The sequence below is a fragment of the Oryctolagus cuniculus genome, chromosome 3 (assembly GCF_051225735.1).
Source record: "Oryctolagus cuniculus isolate XC-2025 breed Fujian yellow rabbit chromosome 3, ASM5122573v1, whole genome shotgun sequence".
In the NCBI taxonomy this organism is placed as follows: Eukaryota; Metazoa; Chordata; class Mammalia; order Lagomorpha; family Leporidae; genus Oryctolagus; species Oryctolagus cuniculus.
Window position 1 is genome coordinate 44,770,018 of NC_142869.1, and position 22,931 is coordinate 44,792,948.

At 39.5% G+C, this 22,931-nt stretch overlaps 1 protein-coding gene across 1 annotated transcript in view; it reads right to left on the minus strand.

Annotated features, from left to right (window-relative positions):
- Positions 1-22,931, minus strand: part of SLC39A10 (solute carrier family 39 member 10) — a 264,604-nt gene that overhangs the window by 171,612 nt on the left and 70,061 nt on the right. The window lies entirely within an intron of this gene.

Here is a 22,931-nt window from a genome sequence, read left to right on the forward strand (position 1 = left end):
AGGCACCAGTTTGTGTCTTGGCTTCTCCACTTCCAATCCAGCTCCCTGTTAATGTGCTTGGGAAAGCAGCAGATGGCCCAAGTATCTGGGCCACTGCCACCCACAAGGGAGATTTGGTTGAAGTTCTAGGCTCCTGGCTTTGACCTGGCCTAGCCCTGGCTGTTGCAACACTTTGGGGATTGAACCAGCTTGTGGAAGATTCTCTCTCTCTCTTTCTCTCTCTCTCTTTGTTACTCTTTCAAATAAATAAATAAATCTTAAAATAATAATATAATAATAATAAACAACTCTCCCATCAAAGAAAAGCCCAGTATCAGATGGCTTCACTGCTAAATTATATCAAATATTTTAAAAAGAATTAACACCAACCCAAGTACTTGAGCCATCACCAGGTACCTCTCAAGATGTGTATTTGCAGGAAGCTGAATCAGAAGCAGAAGAGCAGGGACTTAAATCCCTGGTTGTGGGATATGGGCTTCCCAGTTGGTGACTGTATTACTGTCCCCTCATTGTAGTAAAATATGCATAACACAAATTATACCATCTTAAAATGTATGATTCAGTACCATTATATATATTCACTATGTTGTGCAACTACCATCACTGTCAATTTCCAGAACTTTTTCATCACCCCTAACAGAAAATTTATCCATCAAACAGTAACTTCTGTCTCTCTTCTCTCAGACCTTGGTAAGCTCTATTTTGTTTTCTCTTTGTCTATTTTATATGTCTCTATAAGTGGAAACATATAATGTTTTTGTTTTCATCTCTGGCTTATCTCACTTGGGATATTGTTTTAAGGTTCACTTATATAGCATGCATCAGAATTTCATTCCTTTCTAAGTCTGAATAGTATTCCATTGTGTGTATGAAGGCACTTCAAAGAGTTGTGGGAAGTGGAATTCTAAGTTTATTGTGATGGAAGAGTTCGAAATCCATACAGCAGATGAGAGGACTTCAAAACATTCAAGTGTTTTGAAAATGTGTATGAAAGAGCTATGTATAGATGTTAACTTTTTTTAAACATTTTTTTTAATGTGTTTGAAATGCTGAGTTACAGAGGGAGAGAGGGAGAGATAGACAGAGAGGTCTTCCATTCGCTGGTTCACTTACCAAATGGCTGCAACCAGGATTGGGCAAGGCCAGCAGCTTCATCTGGGTCTCCCACGTGAGTGCAGGGGCCCAAGGACTTGTGTTATCCTCTGCTGCTTTGCCACTAGCAGGGAGCTGGATTGGAAGTGGAGCAGCTGGGATTCAAACCGTCCCCCTCATGGGATACTGGCGCTGCAGGTGGTGGTGTAACCCATTATGCCACAACACCAGCTCCAGATGTTAACTTTTTTTTTTACATCAACAATAGACTTATCTTTTAATTCTATTTTCCATGAACTTTTTGAAGTTCCCTTAGATATACCATATTTTGTTTATCCTTTCATCTGTTAATGGACATTTGGACTATTTCTACCTTTTGGCTATTGTGAATAATTCTCCTACAAACAATGGCATACAAGTATTACAGTACCCTGTAATCTTCTTCTTTTTTTTTGTTATTTTATCTATACCTTGTTTGCTATTTTAGTGTTTACAATAGATTTGTAAACTTCTGTTTCTTTACCTTGTTGGAGTTTACCTTCCAGTGATCTTATACTACTTCAGGTATAGCATAAAAAACTTAGGACAGTGTTCTTGCTTTGCATTACCAGTCTTTATGCTATTTTCATTTTATATTTACATATGTTATAAACTCCATGGTATATTGCTATTGCTAATTAAACAGTCGAGTATTCTCTAGGAGGATAACCTTAACAACTAACAAAAGTATCTTATGTACTTATGCATGTGTATTATTTGGGGTTCTCCAAAGAACTAGACCCAGTAGGATATATTCAAATATATATTAGGAGGAATTGGCTCACCTGATTATGGACTGAGGAGTACCACAGTCTGCCCTGACCAAGTTGTAGACCCAGGAAAGCCAGCGGTATAATTCAGCCCAAGACAAAAGGCCTGAGAACAGGGGAGCTGATGATGTGAACCCTGCTCAAAGAGCAGAGAAGATAGGATGAGATGTCCTAGAATGGACTGGCAGGAAACACAACAGGTGATTTCCTCCTTCCTCCACGTTTTGTTTTGTTCAGGCCCTCAATAGATTGCCTGATGCTGATCCCATGGAGAAGGGCAATGTACTTCCTTAGTACAATGATTGAAACATTCACCTGATCCAGAAACACCCTCCCAGACTCACCCAGCAATGATGTTCAGTCTGGGAACCCCCGTTAGTCCAGTTGACACAAAAAGTGAATAATCACACCATGCTTTCCCATTGTTGGTGCTCCTCATTACTTGTGCAGATTAATATTTCCACCTGGGTCATTTTCTTTCAGCCTGAATGACTTGATCATTTCTTGTAGTGTGGTTTTGCTAGGGAGGAATTCTTCCTCTTGTTTATCTATAAATACCCTTATTTCACCTTCTTGAAAGACATTTTTGCTGGGTGTAGAATTCCAAATTGACAGATTTTTTTTTCTTTCAGTAGTTTAAAAATATTATTCCATTCTCTTCTGGATTGTATTATCACTGAAGAGAAATCTGGTGTCATTCTTGCTCTTGTTTTTTCATATGTAATTTATCCTTGCTCTTCCAGCTGACTTCTAGACTTTCTCTTTGTCACTAGTTTTCAGAAATTTGATTATGATGTGCCTTGGTGCAGTTTTTTTTTTGTGTGTGTGTGTTTCTTTGCAGTTTCTTTGCATTTGTTGTTTCATCAAATTAGAACCAATCAGCCATTGTTTTCTCTAATATTGTTTTCCTACACTCTTCTTTCAAGATATTAATTTTATATATATTGCGCTGGTTGAAGTCACACAGTTCATTGATTCTATTTTCATTTTTAAATATTCCTTTTTCTTTGTATGTTACATTTTAATAGTTTTGCTATACTTTCAAGTTCACTAATATTTTTGCTTGCAATATCTATTTTTTTAAAAAAGATTTATTTCTTTGAAAGGCAAAATGGCAGAGGGAAATAGACAGAGAGAGATAGAGAGAGATAGAGAGAGAGAAAGAGAGAGAGAGAAATACAGTCCATCTACTAGTTCACTCCCCAAATGGCTGGGCCAGGCTGAAGCACCCTGATATGTGTCGTTGTGTTGCAAGTGGCAGTTTAACTCTCTGTACCACAAAACCAGCCTCTCTTTTACAATGTCTACTCTGTCCTTAACCTCCTGTGTTTTTTCTTTTTTTAATTTCTGACTGAGTAGATTTTTTTCGAGAAACATTTGATTGGTTCCTCCCTTTTATATTGATTTATTTATTTGACAGAGGGGGGAGAGAGAGAGAGAGAGAGAGAGAGAATCTTTGATCCACTGGCTTATCTCCCAGTTGGCCACAATGACCAATGCTGGACCAGGCCAAAGCCAGGAACTTCATCCAAATCTCCCACTTGGATGCCCAAGCACTTGGACCATCTTCTGTTGGTTTCCTTGGCCATTAGCTGGGAGGTGGATGGGCAGTGGAGTAGCTGGTACTTAAACTGGCACTCTTATGGGATGCTGGCATCACAGGCAGCAACTTTACCTATCATAATACAACACTGGCCCACTTACCAAACATCTGCTCTTGAATGGCTCTTTTTTATATCTTCCATGCTTTTTAGTCAACTTTTTTAACATCTGGAAGAAAGTTATGTTAGTTCCAAGTTGGTGTTAATTTGTTGAATTTCTACTTATAGATTGCTCTTTCCTACTGTTTTGCTTGTCTGTTGCTCTGGATAATTGGATGTGGAACATCGTGAATTTTACCTTGTTGAATGCTGTGTATCTTGGTATTCCTTTAAATATTCTGTGCTTTGTTCTGGGAGGTTGTTAAATTACCTGGAAACAATTTCACTGCTTTAACTCTATTTTTAAAGGTTTGTTTGGTGATAACAGTACAGTTTTCATTTTAGGTTCAATTATTCCTAAGAGAAAGGTCTTCCATCTGCTGGTTCACTTCCCAAATGGCCACAATGGCCTGAGTTGGGCTGATCCGAAGCCAAGAGCCAGGAGCTTTCTCTAGGGATCTCACGTGAGTGCAGGAACCCAAGCACAGGGACCATTTCCTACTTCTTTCACAGGCCATATAAGAGAGCTAGATTGGAAGAGGAGCAGCTGGGACTAGAACCGGTGCCCATATAGAATGCTGGCACTGCAGGCAGAGGCTTAGCCCACAGTGCCACAGTGCTGGCTACCCACATTCATTCCTTTAATCCTCTTGGATGGTCCATTCTTGGCCACAGGTAATTTTCTCAAATGTCTCCTTTGAACAGTATTCTGAAAAATAGTTAAGGGGGAGCCCACACAAACCTGAGAGTTCTCTTTCTGCTCTGCTCTTTCCTTTCTGGCATTCTGCTTGGCAAATCCTAGCTGCCATTGGTCTCCTGGACTCTAAGCTCTGTAACCGTAACTCTGGTCTTTCTCTGTTTTCTGCCTGGATACTGTCTCTTTGTGCCACGGTCCAGAAACTTTCCCAAAGCAGTTAACTTGCAGCAACCATAGGACTCATATCGTTTGTTTATCTTCTCTCAGAGAGCACTTTAGTTTGTAGCCTGATGCTCAATGTCTTGAGAACTGTTGTTTTAAGATGTTTTAACTGTGTCTCTTGTTGCTTCAGCCAGGAGAGTGAGTTTGTTCCCTGTAAGTTTTTTCTCTATCTTTGCTGGAAGCAGAAGTCCCAAACTAGAACCTTACAAGTGTATTAAAGGGGGGCTGGTGTGTAAGCTCTCTACTTATGGCCGGGGAAAGCAGTAGAATATAGCCCAAATCCTTGGGCTCCTGCATTGATGTGGGCGACCTGGAAGAAACTCCTGGCTCCTGGCTTCTGCCTGGCTCAGCCCCGGCCATTGCAGCCATTTGAGGAGTGAACCAGCAGATGGAAGACCTCTCTCTCTGTGTCTCTCCCCTTCTCTCTCTGTGTCTCTCCCTCTCTCTCTCTGTAATGCTACCTTTCAAATAAATAAATCTAAAAAAAAATATTAATGGAAGAAGAGGCAGTAGTACTGACGGCTCTAGGATAACAGCTGCTTGTTGCTAGAATATAGTTGAATTATGACAGTATTTTTATCTACAGTACACAGACTCACAATGCAAAGTGAATATGAGCATTATAGTTGGTGGTTTGAATTCCAACTGTCAGAGACTAGCTACCTGACTCTGAACAACTTACTTATTTGGCACATTGTAGCTGCTAAACGGAAGTTTATTCCTTTCTTTGTTAGCCTCTCTCATTCCCCATTCGCCCTAATGCTTCTGCAAAATAATTGTGCCTGTTTTTTTTTTTTTTTTTTTTTGCCATGGTTTTACATAATCTATGAGAAGAGCAAAAGTCCTCATTATAAATTTTTTCAGGATATAGGGGATGGAGTTTTTGTTCCCTTTTTTAAAAATTTTTCTTCTGACATCAAACACCCACTATATAAAAGGGAATATGCTGCAAACTATGGAATAAAAATATGCATGATAGGATCCCTGCTCTCCAAGAGCTCACGGACCAACAAGTGAGATGGACAAGTAACCCACAATGTGATAAGATAGCAGCATAGAAACACCATGTCTGAAAAGGCAGAGTTGGAGGCTTGCTGGCTGACAGATAAAAGCACCATGTCTGTATCCAATCTGTCTTCAGCTTCTTTTGTTGTTTACTTCTTCAATATCTGATTTATTTCAAGGCTCAGGCTCTGATCCAGCTGACCCTGCTGCTGCAGAAACTATTTGATTCTTCCTACTTAGTGTGTTCAAAAGTCACTTTGTGGTAGACCGTATCCTTAATGAGCTGACAAAGCTGGGGCCAGAGTTCCTCGAGTCACCGAACCTCATCTGGGGGATTCGTTGCCTCTGGACACGAAGTGATTACCTAAGGCACTGACTTTAGGAAAAGATGAAAGGCATCTCTTTATAAGCCTTCCTTGATCCTGACACTGAGGGCCTAGATGGCATTCTCATCAAGCTTTTACTAACACATCACCAAGCAATCAATAGGAATTTGTCAGAGAGGAAGAAAGAAGGACATGATTCCTCTCCTAGAGGCAGAGAATTAAAACCAGCATTGTTAAAGAAGGGCATTCTATAGTGGAGAGAGCACGGGGCTGTGAGTGAGGACACCAAGCTTTCACTCTAATCCTTTTACATGAAATAGCACTAGACACTGGAGTTTTTAAATTCTAGGCTCTAACTATCCAAGCAATTAAACACTGTATTGCTATGCATATCAGTAAGAAAACCCAATCAAGATTTATTGTAATTTATATTATTTTAAAAGGTTTTAATTTTTGTGCTATAGTTTGAAATTTGCTTAATTCTGGCCTAAAAATGCACTTTTCATTTTGACCGAAGGACAGTATAAATAGTTTTTTTTTCATTTAAATATTGCTTTAGTAGAAATATAGGGGAAAGTGCTTATAAACCTGAGAGGATGTTATACCACATGGCCAGATGGATTGCCTTAGAGCAGCCTCATTTGAGTGACTTCTATTATGGATATGTCTTTTTTGGTCTCACATCTTACCAGAGGAAGTTATTGTACTGGCTGAAAACTCAGTGTTCATTTAACTCTTCTAGGGTGGATACAATGCTATTTAACCCTGTACATCTCTAAACAATGACTTTGGATCTGCAAGAACAAGAACTAGTGCATTGAATATATACATCTTTTTTAAAAAATATTTAATTGAAAGAGAGGAAGAAAGAGAGAGAGAGGAGAGAGAGAGAGAATTTGGGGTGGCCATGTGGTCAGATCTCCACTTGGGATACCTGGATCCTATACTGGAGTACTGGTTTAAGTAGTTCTGGCTGTTCTGCTTCCTTCTTCCTGCTAGTGTATCCTGGGAGGCAGCAGATGATGACTCAGGTGACTGGCTCCTGCCACCCACGTAGGAGACCTGGATTGAGTTCCAGGCTCCTGGCTTTGGCCTGTTGTGGGCATTGGGAGAATGAATCAGCAGAAGGAAAGAAGGAAGATTCTCTCTCTCTCTCTCTGTTCTGCTTTTCAAGTAGGTGAAAATAAACATTAAAAAAAGAGAAAGTCAATTTCCAGGGAGACATAGGTTATTACCTCGATTTTATGATATTTTTTCAAGATTACACAATTTGTAAGAGAGACAGTACTTGAACTAAGACTTCTTTAAAATAGTTTCTCTTTGAGTCTGTGACAACGCTTTGCATCTAAGAAGTAAACCAACAAACAGATACTTCATTTGATTTAATTCATCAAAATTCAACTGAAAATTGCTTATTGAGATGTTTCCTATGCACAGTCCTGTGCTAAAGTTCTAAGCAACTTAAAACATTCTTTAAATGGAGAATTAATACCTCTAAATTTTACATTGTGTTGTTTTAGGGAAAATTATAATTTACATTGCCCAAAGCTACTCTCTGGCAAATATCTGAAACTTAATAATTATTTTGTGGAGGTGGGAGATGGAAAGATAAAAACCAATTTATGCCCAAGAAAGACCTCCATGCACAAGATCACTGACTCTGTGTAGATAGCACAAAAAAGAACGTGAGATGTCTTGCATTTTATTAGGATAACACACTTAAGATGTAATATCAAATTCTGAGCCAAAACCAGATAGTGCAACTTTTAGAAATTCTTCTATCACTATGAAGTAATTCAGGACTAGAGCAGGGGTGGCTAAATACAGCCTGCAGGCCAGATTAAACCCACAGGGATATTTTGTCTGCACTCAGCTCCCACTGAGAACAAGCAGCAACACTCAGCTGTAGGTGGATGCTGACTCACAGACTCCACTGGTAATCAGAGCCCTGCCAGCATCAGTGCCAATGGCTGCAGAGAGGGGATAGACCAGGGCAAAGCTGGCCTCCGAGGCCTCTCTGGCTCTTATCCCCAGGAATGTGTGATTCAGTCCTGCCACAGAGGCTGGGTTGGTTAAGCACACCCATGGAGAGCCAGGGAAGGATGGAAAGGCAGCCATAGCAGAGAAGACAGAGTGGCAAGGGTGCCATAGAATATGCCTCCTACATGTTTTTGTAGGACTTCAATCCCTCTAGAATGACCCTTCAGTGTGTCCATAAGTCTCCAGAGAGGGATTCATGAGTGCTTGGCACCAGCTGATATCTACTGACTGCTGCCCTTTCAGTCACTCCCTGGGAGCTACTGTACTCCCTTGTAGCCAAGTCTGGTGCCAGCAACAGGCTACAGCTGTAAGTTGCTTTGTTACATGGTGGAGGAGAAGGTCTCTCTTCTATTTTGAGTTTCACTTAATTTTTTGCTTGTGGACTCTTTCCCCCCAAGTCTTAAACACAAAACCTTGGGAAGCTGGCCGTGATGCTAGACCCAGAAGCTTTGTGCCTGGTTCCCTGTTAGGATGAGCTCTTTCCTAAGGGGCTTGCGCTGCCTCAGGCAAATAGAGCTCTGGAGGACCTGGCTACCAGCTTGTCAGATGCATGTGTGTCTGTTTGAGCCTCAGTGATAGGTACAATTGGGTCACAAGGGAACCCTCATACACAGTCATTAATGAAATGTCAAATTCATCCTTTATGGTTCTTGAGTCAATGCAATACAAAAAATTAGAATTCTAAGACCTGCCCATAATCAGAGGACATTATTTTAGGGAAATCTCAAAACTCTTTGAATATTGCATGATATGGAGTCAAGAAAAGCCAAGGAAGAGAAAAAGATGGCATGGATAATCTGGAAAGAGTAGTAAACAGGAAGGAAAATATTGAAGGAATAGTAATTTTAATTCCATTTAAGGCTTAACAGAGGAGTTATATTTTTGTGGAATAGTCACAACTTGATGCACTTACATTTTGTAAATAAACTGTAACTTTAAATTTAGTTTTAGAAAGATTGCTGTGGACAATGAAGAACGTTGACATGTTAAACTAAAAAGAAAACCAACTGTGATATAGAATGGCAACTATACACTTAATTGTATCAGTCTCTTTTAACTTTCATTTTCAAGGTTATCACCCTTCAGTGAAGATAAACACTACTAAAAGCTTGTCAGCTGTTTTTGAGACAGGAAAAAGGATTTGTTTCTCTGCCTGTCTCAAGGAGATAGATGTGGACATCAGTGTCCTTCTACAAAGTAGTCGATGAGCCTAAACAAGATGAAGTGGCGGCATGTTGATGGAGTATATTCAGAGGTGACAAGCAGACTTGCAGACAGCGATGTTTTCTTCATTATTCTGCAAACAAGAATTTAGAGAGCTCTTACAAAAGGAAAAAGAAAAAAGAAGTGCCTGGCCAAGGTTAGAAGTTAGGAATGTATTGAGCCTTGAAGAGGACCAGCCAACAGATGAGGAAAAGGAGTTTTCTTTTGCCTGAAGGGCACTTTCTTTAAAAAGAAAATATGGAATAGCTTAAACATTTAGATCACTTAGAGAATGAGACAGACTTTACTTTTATTTAAGGTGAGAATCAGAGCATTCCTTCATAAGAAATGTTATAATTCTCTTGACAAAGGGTGACCTAGGAAGCCCTTTGAACATCTGAGATAGAGCTGTGGGGGTTTAAAATTTTTATCTAGCCCAATTGTATCTTTCGAAAGAAGAGGAAGTTGACACCCAGAGTGTATTAATGAACTTACTTGGAGTAATTGGGGTGCAGTATGGGCAGGACAAAGACTAGCACTAGCAATCTAGTTGTCTAAGTTTTATCTTATGCTATACTGAATATACTCTGTATCATGCAAAATTAAAGAACGTGTGTGTGTGTGTGTGTGTGTGTGTGTGTGACAGAAAGAGAGAGAAAGAGGCAGAGAGAGAGACAGAGACAGAGAAACTAATGATCAAGTCCCATAGACGACCCTGTCTTGGCTGCCATTTTTTTCCTTCTGCTCAGGCTCCCCCTGCTAGATAATACTTAGTTGGGGCATTCTCTGCTGAAAACACACTGCCACCACGAGTACTGCATTTCAGCCCTCATGCATGCAGGCCATGCAGTTCTTGGCTGAGGTGGGGGAAATTACCTCTACCTTGCTCCTACTTTTTGTCTTAAACTCTGAATGCTTAGTGGACAGACTGAAAACTTTTTTTAAAAAAATGTAAACTTTTTGGCCTAGGCTGTCATGAAGCATGAGACTGATTTCTATTCCTTTTACTTGTCTCTTACTATTATTTCCACTGCTCAGTGGCCTCTGGCATCTGAATATTGGACAATTGGCAAGAATTTGAGTGACATGTGGAATTGTTTGTTGCTTCCTGCTTGAATAACTTTTATTATTTCCAGTGGGCACAAAAGGAATCAAAGGGCTATAGCTGTACATCTTTTTTTTTTTTTTCTTGAGGAAACGTGAGCCTCTAGGGGCATCAAGAGTCTTGGCAAGAAATCTGTCTTGAATGGCCAGCAATCAATAGAGGAGTGTGTCGGGGAAAATCCCTTGCTATACTCTTCACTTCTTGGCTCCACTGCTTACTTGCCTTGTGATCCTGGGCAAACTACTTAATCCCTCAAAAATGCACTTTCCTCATTTGTGATATGGGGATAATAAGAGTACCTACTTCCAAAGTTTGTTTTGAATTAACAAAATAAGATACTTCCTTAAGACACAAATACTTTTTTTTCCAAAAGAAACCTTTTATTTAAGGAATAGAAACTTCATGCGTTTCATAAGTACAACTTTAGGAATATAGTGATTCTTCTCACCATACCTGCCCTCCTACTCACACTCTCACACCTCCTACTCTGCCTTCTCCCATTCCCAGTCCCATTCTCCACTAAGATCCATTTTCAATTAACTTTATACACAGAAAACCAACTCTATACCTAGTAAACAGTTCAACAATTTTCACGAAAAAACAAACAGAAAACAACTGTTCTTCAACAGTTGAGACAAAGGCTGTGTAAGGTCATTGCATCTTGAAGTTAATTTCACTTTTTTTTTTTAAACTTAACTTTAAAGAAGCACCCAAGAATGATACCTCTTTTGCAAACACTTAGACATATTTGTAATACAACTCTTTGAGGACAGAGGTCCTGCATGGGAAGTTAGTGCCCAGTGACTCCTGTTGTTAATTTAACATTCTTATATATGACATCAGTGATCACTCGAGGCTCTTGACATGAGCTACTTAGGCTATGGAAGCCTTTTGAATCCACAAAATCCATCAGTATTTAGACAAGGCCATGAGTAAAGTGGAAGTTCTCTCCTTCTTTCAGAGAAAAGTACCTCCTTTGATAATCACTTCTGTCTACTGGAGTCTCACTCACTCAGGTCCTTCATGTAGGACATTTTTTGCCACAGTGTCTTGGCTTTTAATGCCTAAAATGCTCTCGGGGTCAGCGCTGTTGAACAGTAGGTTAATCCTCCACCTGCATCCCATATAGATGCCTGTTCTAGTCCCAGCTGCTCCTCTTCCAATCCAGCTCTCTGTTGTGGCCTGGGAAAGCAGTAGAAGATGGCCCAAGTGCTTGAGCTCTTGCAAAAGCATGGGAGACCAGGAAGAAGCACCTGGCTCTTGGCTTTGGATTGACACAGCTCCAGCCGTTGTGGCCACTTGGGGAGTGAATCAATGGACAGAAGACCTTTCTCTCTGTTTCTCCCTCTCACTGTATGTAACTCTACATCTCAAATAAATAAATAAATTCTTAAAAAAATATAATGCTCTCATGGGCTTTTCAGCCAGACCAGAATGTCTTAAGGGCTGATTCTGAGGTCAGCGTGCTAGTTAAAGTGATTGAAATTCTGTAAGTCTGCTGTATGGACTGCTTTCCATGTTAGAGCATTCACTCCTCTTTAATTCTATCTATTATTACAAATACTTCTTTAAGATACCTAATATCACTCTGACTCAACAAACATTGCTATTAGTATTCTCTACTATTCCTTTCAGCAGGTGACAATAATTTGGGCATAAAGACTGGCAATGATTATGAATTGCAGGGAAAATATTTAAAAATAACACACATAAAGAACTGTTTACAGAATATAGAAATAACTTTCATAATTCAAAAATAGAGCAGATGTTGTGGTGCAGTTGGTTAAGCCACCACATGGAATGCCCAAGTCCCATCCTGGCATGCCTGAATTGAGTCTTCTCTTTCTGATAGAGCTTTCTGCTAAAGTACCTGGGAGGCAACAGATAGTGGTGTAAATACTTGGACCTCGCCAGCCATTTGGGAGACCTGACTGGAGTTTCTGGCTCTCGTTTTGGCCTGGCCTAGCGCTAGGTATGGTCGGCATTTGGGGAGAATAAACCAGTGAATAGATCTCTTTCTGTCTGATTGTCACTCTGCCTTTCAAGCAAATAAATAAATCTTCTAAAAAATGACCCAATTAAAAAAATGGACAAAGATGTCATCAAAGAAGGCATATAAAATCTTACAATGAAGTTAACTCTTTAATTAACACACAATTATTCTTAGGTGTTTAAATTTAACTGAAAAGTAATTCCCATTAAATATAAGAGTGGGAATAAGAGAAGGAGAAGATGTGCAGTTCGGCACATGCTCAATTGGACTTACCCCTAATGGTAGAGTTAGAAACGTGCCAGGGGACTCCAAATCAATCCCATCAAGGTGGCATGTACCAACGCCATCTCACTAGTCAAAGTGATCAGTTTCAGTTCACAATTGATCATAATGATAGGATTAAGAGTCAAAGGGATCACATAAACAAGACTAGTGTCTGCTAATACTGATAGAATTAAAAAGGAGAGAATGATCCAACATGGGAAGTGGGATACACAGCAGACTCACAGAATGGCAGATGTCCTGAACAGCTTTCTGGCCTCAGAATCAGTCCTTGAGACATTCGAATCTGCCTGAAAAGCCCATGAGAATATTTCAGTCATGGAAAGCCAAGACACTCTGGCGAACAACAACAACAACAACAACAACAAACCCTAAATGAAAGATCTCTGTGAGTGAGATCCCAGTGGAAAGAACGGGCATCAAAGAAGGAGGTGCCTTTCTCTGAAGGGAGGAGAGAACTTCCACTTTGACTATGGCCTTGTCTAAGTAAGTTCAGAGCTTGTGGACTCAAGAGGCTTCCATAGCCTTGGCAACTCATGACAAGAGCCTTGGGTGACTACTGATGCCATAAATAGGAATGTCAATTGTTAAATCAACAACAGGAATCACTGTGCACTTACTCCCCATGTAGAATCTCTGCCCTTAATGTGTTGTACGATGTGAATTATTGGTATAACTAGTGCTCAAACAGTACTTTATATTTTGTGTTTCTGTGTGGGTGCAAACTGTTGAAATCTTTACTTAGTATGTACTAAATTGATCTTCTGTATATAATGATAATTGAAAATTAATCTTGATGTGAATGGGATAGGAAAGGGAGTGGGAGATGGGAGGGTTGTGGGTGAGAGGGAGGTTATGGGGGGAAAAAGCCACTATAATCCAAAAGTTGTACTTTGGAAATTTATATTTATTAAATAAAAGTTAAAAAAATAAAATATATTCTAAAAAAAGGAAAAAAAGATGCTTATCAATCATTATGTTATGGCCTAGTTATCTGAATCTTTATTCCAGGTTCTTACATCCACAGAGATAACAATTCAAAGCAGAGGCAGATGTATAGTGCAAAAATGAGGAGAGGATTTATTTAAAAGAGAGAGCATGAACATACATGCACATTTAAGTGTGGGCCACCCTATGTGTGTCTGGGGAGATGTCTATCATCACTGGGCTGGAGAATTGCCTATGAAGAAAGAGAGGGGAAGGAGGAGACCCAAGAAGGATCCACAAGCATGACCAAGGGAAAACAAGGGCTCCTACCACATTATCAGTCTCTTTTATGAGACAGAGGATGAAGCCCTGCAGAATTTACTATACTTGAGGCTTCCTCCTTTTATTTTCTCTTCTTTTCTTTTTTCTTTCTTTAAGATTTATTTTTAAAAATTTGTTTAATTATGCAAGTTTCATATAGTTCATATATACAGATTCAAGAACATAGTGATACTTCCTAACCCATGTTCCAATCCTTCTTCATCCTCCCTCTCCTATTCCCACTCTTAATTTTTACAAAGATCTTTCTTCAGTTTAATTAATATTCATAAGGTTAACCCTACACTAAGTGAAGAGTTCAACAAATAGTATGAAGAAAAAACCCAATGTTCCTCAACAGAAGAGACAAGAACTGTAAATAATCATGAATCTCAAAATGTCCATTTCAGTCCAATACATTACATTTTAGATACTCTACTAGTTACCCTAGATCAGGGAAAGGATATGTTATCTCTCTTTTTGGATCTGGCTTATTTCGCTATGCATGAAACTGTCTGGGGTTTTTATAGCACCTCTCTGTGGAGTTTAAGTTTGACATGACCATCACGGTATCTCCTCTTTCCCAGGTAAGACACAGGTGCATCCTGGGAAAGTGGGTGTGCTGGACTGACAGGGATAGAGTTACAATGCAGGACTTTCAGAAATTCCAGCTCAATTATTTCCACCTAATCTTCCTGCCTGGCTCCCTATATCAATTGAGGAAATGCATATTTAAACATCGGGAGAACACATCACATACCAACCAGAGAGACAATAATGAAAAAGACATAACACTAAGTATTGCCAAGGATGCGGAAAAACTTGAAGTTTCATACGACACTGAATGAATGTAATACATAAGTTGGAAGACAGTTTGGGGAATAAAGAAAATCTCACTGACCCACTGGTCTACCATAGGTCCTATGCTTTTCCTTGAACCAATCACTATTTCTGGGGAAAAATGCCCCAAATTATTGGCCAGAGTAAATAATATGCCACATTGGCAAATTTACCAGAAATTGACCAACTTAGGTTTTCTTTCTTTGTGAGAATGATCAATCCTTTGTCATTTTGCCTGAAATAGTCACAAAGTATTGGATGTGGACATTTTAGACCTATGAGGACATTGGTAAGTCAAGGGGCTGGATTATAGTGAACACAGTCTTTGTTTCCAAATGTCTAACATCCATTCCAACTTTTGGTTCTGTCAAATTTTGTTTGAGGAATACCTTCTCTCCATTTTGAAAAATGGGAGGAGGGGATCATATGATTGTAATTAAGTTCATCAGATGCTTTGTTCTGTGAACCTGAAATGAGTAGAATACAGACAAGACTGAAGGTGGTTTGAACAAATTTATTTCATGACTCCTCAAGTTCCTTTAAGTCTAACTATTCAGACTTTATACCAATTATGTGAGCTATTGTAAATATTTCTTACAAATTATCTTTTTGCCTAAACAAGGCAGATTTAATGAACTAACAACAAACATTGTTAAAATAAGCTAGCAATTCTCTTATCAAAATATAAACAAAAAATAGATAACTGAGCTTTGGTTTTTGATTATCTACCACAATTGTGTTTGTTATTCATAAGCATATATGAGAACGTGTATCTGCCCGAGAATGCATTTATTATGGGTCAGGAGTATGAATTTGAAGATAGGAAAGGGTGACAGAATATCAGCAGGCAGTGTGAACATTTTATATGCTCTATATTCTGTGAGCCTAGAAATATGACTTAGAAAGTGAAGTTTGCAAGAATATGATTTGTAGAGCTGTGGGAACACAATAATAAAAATTCTTTCTTTGAAGAAAGAAAGAAGTTAGTCATGTGAGTCTTGATTTAAATAGAAAATCAGTTTTAATGATAGAGGAAATGTGAGGCAAATTGAATCTAAAAGTACTCTTTTGATTCAAGTACTATGTTGCTAATGTTTTTTTTTTTTTTTTTTCTTTCTGATGAGAAAGAAAACTACCACAAACAGAATATGAAAACCCATGGATCTAAAAAAAACTTGCCTTCTTACAGATCAGATTGAGAAAATCTCTCAAGTATAAGACTGCAACTTGGTTCTGTTCAACAGTAATTGGCAGATTCTTGGGATGTGTTTCACAGTCATTCATTGTCAAAAGAAACAGATTCTCTTGCTCTCATAATGTTTTGTTAGCCAACAAGGATATCAACCCTTCAGTTGTCAAAATTATGAAACATATTTGGATAATTATGAGAGGACAGAAAGCAAGACTGGCATAAAAGAGAAATGATAGTTCAGAAGTGGAACTTAGCTTTCTTTCAACATAATGAAACTTAAAATTAATTTAATCTAACTTTTTGGTTTTAGCATGGATAAAATTTGGAATGTATTTTCTAAAGATTATTCCTTTATTTCACTGTCTCCCTTTTGCTCAAGATGAAAACCAAACATAATTAAAACTGCCTCTGACTTTTACTAAATCTAAAATTGATTTGGGACTTTGTTTATACTTTTATAATGTACAATACCTATTCCTTTGTGGCAGAGGATGAGGCTATCTGGTAATTTTCTTCTTACCTGATGACAGGAGTTTGAAAATGGTCCTGAAACTGGGTTAGAAGGTGTACAGAAATAAAAAACTCATGATAGGCCAGTGTTCCTTAATAATAAAGCTCATTAATTTTTTTCTTATAAGGCAGATTAATTATAAAGTCATTTCTATCCTGTCAGTATTATTGGGGTTTTGAGTATAACAAATTTGCATGTGGAACTGCAAAAATCAGTGCAATACTGTAGCTGAAAGAGTAGGCTCATTTCCTATGACAGTTCTTAGTTAATAACCTATTGTTTGGAATGCCTATCATGTGATTATTTAAGGATGTTTAAAGACGTATCTGGAAGATTTGACTAGAATTGTATAATTATCAGTATCAGTACCTTAACTACTTTGTTTTCTAGACTAGCTTACTCCAATTACAAACAAAAAGAACCTGAAATAATTAAGTTCCCTTATTAAAATAGAGAGGTGAATAATTCTCATATGTGTTTCGTGATGAGGTGATATTCCTACTTGATTTGTGCCATCAATGTTAAGACAAGGGATAAATCTCTACAAAGCATAAAATCACTGGCTCCAAATCAAATTTCATCAAGAAGTTCCCATGTAATCAGCTGTCGTCCTTAGTAACAAGTAGGAGACAAAGCCTGGCTTTCACTTTATTCCAGCTTCAGAGTCTGGATAAGGCTCAAGGACATAATAGGGAGTCTAAGCTACATAAAATAAAGAGAATAAATTCCTGCTTTGTTTCCTCCCTCCTTCACCCACCACATCATTTAGCCCCCTTTCCTCTCTCATGGCTTCCCTTAGTGCGATATTCTACCTCATTCAGCCTTATTATCAGTCCATCATCATTAAATGAGTCATTCAGATTTATTATCTTAGAGAGAGAAATGAGTCTACATAGGCAGCTGTTGGGAATTTGGTTTAACCCATTATGGTTTTTAAAAAATTATGAGAGAGGCTGGCGCCGTGGCTCAATAGGCTAATCCTCTGTCTGCGGCACTGGCACTCTGGGTTCTAGTCCTGGTCGGGGCGCCGGATTCTGTCCCGGTTGCTCCTCTTCCAGTCCAGCTCTCTGCTGTGGCCCGGGAGTGCAGTGGAGAATGGCCCAAGTGCTTGGGCCCTGCACCCCATGGGAGACCAGGATAAGTACCTGGCTCCTGGCTTCGGATCAGCACAGCGGCCACTGGGGGGTGAACCAATGGAAAAAGGAAGACCTTTCTCTCTGTCTCTCTCTCACTGTCCACTCTGCTTGTCAAAAAAATAAATAAATAAATAAAATCATGAGAGAGAGAGAGAAAGAGAGAGAGAAAATAAAGAAAAAGAAAAAAAGAAAGAAAGAGGAAGGAAGGAAAGAAGGAAGGAAGGAAAAAAGGAATCTTTGCTGATTCACAGACAGAAGCCAGGAGCCTAGTAATCAATCCAAGTCTTCCATGTGTGTAGCAGGGACCCAAGTACTTCAACTATCACTTGCTGCCTACCAGGGTGAACATTAACGGGAAGCTGGGACCAAGAGCAGAGCTGGGACTTGAACCCAGGTATTCTGTGAAAGAGATTAATAATAGTGTACTATGGGTGGGAGAATGACCATGTTATATCTATAGATTAAATGGTCCTAATACATCATACATATTATGTACATATATGGATATTTTATAAAATAAGATTATATTTAAACTCACTAAATACCACTCTTATGAACATTTGAGATACTTAATTTAATTGAATTTTAGACATGTATTTCTTGAGTAGAGTTGAAAGAGACAGAAAAAGAAAGTTTCCATGTGTTGGTTCGTTCCATTGGCTGGTCACAACAAATGAATATTAGTCACTATCTCTGCAACTACAATGCTATGTAAATGATTATTTTTTTGTTTTTATATCATTGTTAGACAAGTTAACTTTTTCTTAATCATAATCTTGAGCAGGTAAATTAGTTTATCCTTTAAAAAACTGTGACACAAAAAAAGTTAGTAAATTTGGGTAAGACATATGAGGGGAGCATAGCATAAACATATATTTGGCATAAGCAAAATGCAAGCCATTATTCAAGGAGCCTTAAGGGCTGATTCTTTTTTTTTTTTTTTTTGAAAGGCAGAGTTAGTGAGAGAGAGAGACAGAGAGAAAGGTCTTCCTTTGCAGTTGGTTCACCCTCCAATGGCTGCTGCAGCCGGCGTAGCACACTGATCCGAAGGCAGGAGCCAGGTGCTTCTCCTTGTCTCCCATGGGTGCAGGGCCCAAGCACTTGGGCCATCCTCCACTGCACTCCCTGGCCATAGCAGAGAGCTGGCCTGGAAGAGGGGCAACCGGGACTAGAACCCAGTGTGCCGGTGCCGCTAGGTGGAGGATTAGCCTATTGAGCCGCGGTGCTGGCCAAGGGCTGATTCTTAGGTCAGAGTGTTATTTAAAGTGATTGTCATTATATTTAAGTCTTTTGTGTGGACTGCTTCTCATGTTAGAACTTTCTCTCCTTTTTAATTCTATCTATTATTATTACCAGACACTTGATCCTATTTATATGATCACTTTAATATTTAATCTTATCTATATGTTCAATTTAACACTTAATATGGTCACTTTAACAATTAAGATGGCATTTTTACCACCCAGCTTAATGGGATTTTGGGTCCATGACAAAATTTTAAATTGTACCCTTAGAAGTAAGTCCATAGGAATGTATGCAGAATTAAATAGCTTTACAGTTACAAACTTCCTCCTCCCTTTCTTATTTCCACTCTTATTTTTTTTGTTGATATCCATCCTCAATTCTGATTACTTATAAGTAACCCTATGATCAATTTTTTAAATTCCATTTCTGACATTTCTTCAATCTCTTCATCTTCACATTCTAATATTGAAACATTGCTGTTTTCTTTTGGGGGCATCATGTTGTTTTCCTTATTCTTGTTCTTGAATTGCTGCTTTATTATTAGACATTTGAGGAGATACTTGTTTTTGTTGTTGTTGTTTCCCCTGTGATGATTTTCATCTTTGAAGAATTCCTCTGTGGCTTAGTGGAGCATCTGCTTTTTCAGTGAATACCTATAGGCAAGTGATGGCTATATCCAGGGAGCTCTGGTTAGTGCTCCAGGGTGAGGGGAGTGTCCAAAGTGACATCCAAGTTAGGTGTGGTAATTTTTTTTTAATCAGAGAGGACGTTTGTTCAGCTCTGTTGGTGTAGTCTCATGCTCACCTCCTCTCCTCTAAATAGACCAGTGCCTAAATGCTAGCCCCAGTGGGTACAATGTTCATCCATGCTGCCTCAAGAACCACACAAGGGATCCATGCAGTCCTTGGCTTGGTCTGAGCACAGATCCCACAGCAATGACCCTCACCAGGGAAACAGGGAGCCCCATGAGTGTAGAGCTGCCCAGAGTGACTTCCCAAAGTCACAGCCACACCATTTGCCTTCCCATGCAGCCACAGTATGTTCACAGTCCTGGCACACAAGTCTCCTACAGTCACAAGCACCTAGTCTCCTGTCAATTCTCTCAGACTCAGGCATCTCTTCTCTGCTGGTTGTTGGGCATGCAGTCTCACCTCACTCCGGAGCTGGTGCTGAGGCTCTCAGCTACTGAGGTCTTGAGTTGTGCATGTCCACACCCTCCATATATGTCCACAGTGTCTTTCTAATTTGTGTAGAGTTTCCTCTGCAGTTTTCTCCCTAACTCTTTCCCGAGACTGCACTCTTTTCACTTTAACTATCTTTCCCTGGACTAGAGCAGTAAGCTCCCTGCCTATTCCACCATCTTGGAAACCTCTGTATCTTAAACTTCTGTGCCACAACATTGGTCCCTGGGAGGCTTACTTTCCATTCCCTGTATCTATCATTTCCTCTTAAACAAACAGAAACACAAGATCACAGTTTCTAGAAAGTGTACTCTAATAGAAATAAAATCAATATCTTATATTTAGATACACATTCATTATATAAACTCTGATCACGATAATTGTTTTTTTGTTTATGAAGAGAACAATATTCTTTGACATTATCTTCACTGAAGATTTAAAATAAATAAATAAGAACAGGAGATGTGGGCATAGTGGTTAACACATTTTTTGGGACACTTGCATCCTATATTCAAATGCTTGGGTTCGAATCCTGGCCATGCCACTTTCCTGATGATATGAACTCTAGGAGTCAGCAAGTGGTGGCTTAGGTGGTTGGGTCTCTGCTACTCACGTGGGAGACACAGATTAAGTTCCAGAATTCTGGCTTTGGCCTGGTCCGGCCCTGATTGTTGCAGGATTGAACCAGTACAAGAGATAACTCTCTTTCTTTTTACTTGTCTCTCTTTCTAAATCAGCAATGAAACACTTCAAAGAGATACCAATCAGAATACAGACTCATTTGATGGTTTTAACATAGTATGTTCTCAATGCATGTAACCAATTAGATAACTAGTCAACGTCCTTTTCATCTTTACAATGACATGAAAGATGTTATTTTCTGAATTTTTTTGTTTTTATTTTCTGAACTTAAACAAGAAAGAAAGGCATCCCACCCACCAAGCACTGCTTCAAAGAAGGGTTTCATCTGATTTTATCAGTCTCAGATAATTTAATTGTTCTGGTAGCTTAAAGTTTCAATCATGGAAACATCAAGGAGATAATTCCCTATATATTATTAAAAGACATTTGAGAAGTTGATAGGATAATAGAGGCCAAGAACTAATAGAAGGACAAAAAGTAAATGAAAAAGATACTGCAGGGAAAAAAGAGGCGGGTGGGGATTTACATGATATTTCCAGTTGACAGACACTGTGGTTTCAGAGATGTTTGTATTTCTCTAACATGGGCTTTTTGAGTCCTTATGAGTTCAGTGCAGGGGAATTTTTCTGATGACTATAGGTAAAATATAAGCATTGTTGTTATTCTGTCATTTTGGAGAGGAGGACAAATTTTCAATTACTCCATTTGTTAATGAATATCACACTTTGATTTAACATACAAACTTGAAAATTTTTTCTATCTTGCATGCCTCCTTTGGCAGTTACCATATTCTTCTCATTACTTGCTTGTTCTCATTCTTTCAAAACTTTACATCTTTCCTTATTATCTGTTGATTGCATTTTTGGAGTAAAATAAGATTTGTCTGAAGCAATTTAACTTCATGTTTAACTTTTGTGAGAATCTGGTGCTGAGTTTAACATTTAGATACATTTGGAAGAATCTTCCGGATGTCATTTTAAGAAGTATTAGTTACAGCTGGTTCCTCCTAAACCTCCTTCAGTGCCAAGACATTTTGCCTTGATTCGATTGCTGATGCCTGAAATTTTATCTTTGAATTTCTTTCCTTTGATATCAGAGTACAGATACTGCTGGGAAGACAGTCACTCGCATTTTATTGTAATGGTGGCTCATGATTGGTTTTTAAAATGTTTTCTAAAAAAGTATGTATTTATTTTCATCTACTTGGAAGGCAGACTGACAGAGAGAAAAAGAGAGGGAGGGGAAGTGAGAGAGGGAGAGGGAGAGGAAGAGGGAGAGGGAGACGAAGAGGGGGAGGGAAAGGGAGAGGGGAGAGAGGGAGAGAGAGAGAAAGAGAGAGAGAGAGAGAGAGAATGTCTCGCATTTGCTGGTTCACTTCCCAATTGCCCACAATAGCCCAAGCTGATCCAGGCCAAAAACAGGAGTCTAGAACTCCATCCAGGTCTCCCAGTTGGGTGGCAGGGACTCAAGTGCTTGAGCCATCACCAGCATGCATTAGCAGGAAGCTGGGCTGCAAGCAGAGCAGTCAGGACTTGAACAGCACTCTAACATGGGATGTAGCATCACAAGTGGCAGCTTAAGCTGCTATACCCTGATGCCTGCCCCAGGGCCCGGGTTTTGTTTGGGGGTAAGGATTAAGTGCAGGAGCATTTTAGCAACTGGTACAGATATTGCCATGGTGCAGGTGGAAACACTGCTGAATATATACTCTTGCTTACTACTCACCTGTAAGCTTGGAGTCACTTAACATCCTTGATGTATCATATATAAGATTTGGGTAAATAATGCTTGCTTGATTTATCTAATAGATATGACTAAAAACTGTGACATGCTATGCAAAGTAAAGATACTAGGGGGTGGGTGCCGCGGCTCACTAGGCTAATCCTCCACCTAGCGGCACCGGCACACCGGGTTCTGGTCCCGGTCGGGGTGCCGGATTCTGTCCCGGTTGCCCCTCTTCCAGGCCAGCTCTCTGCTGTGGCCCGGGAAGGCAGTGGAGGATGGCCCAAGTGCTTGGGCCCTGCACCCATGTGGGAGACCAGGAGAAGCACCTGGCTCCTGCCTTTGGATCAGCGCGGTGCGCCGGCCTTGGCGGCCATTGGATGATGAACCAACGGCAAAGGAAGACCTTTCTCTCTGTCTCTCTCTCTCACTGTCCACTCTGCCTGTCAAAAAAAAAAAAAAAAAAAAAAAATACTAGGGGAACAAACAAAGGGAAAGGAAATGTGGCCAGACCAACATCTACCTATGACATAAGGTGGATCCTGGACTCATTCCATCATCGTACTTAGGATTCTGACAATTGGGATGCCCATGATTCATATATTTCCTTCTATGTAAAATTGGGATAAAGTAAACAGATTTTCTTTTATGGCTCATGCTTTTCCCTCCCCTCCCCTCCCTCCTCCCCTCCCCTTCCCCCTCCCCTCCCCTCCCCTCCCTTCCCCTCCCTTCCCCTCCCCTCC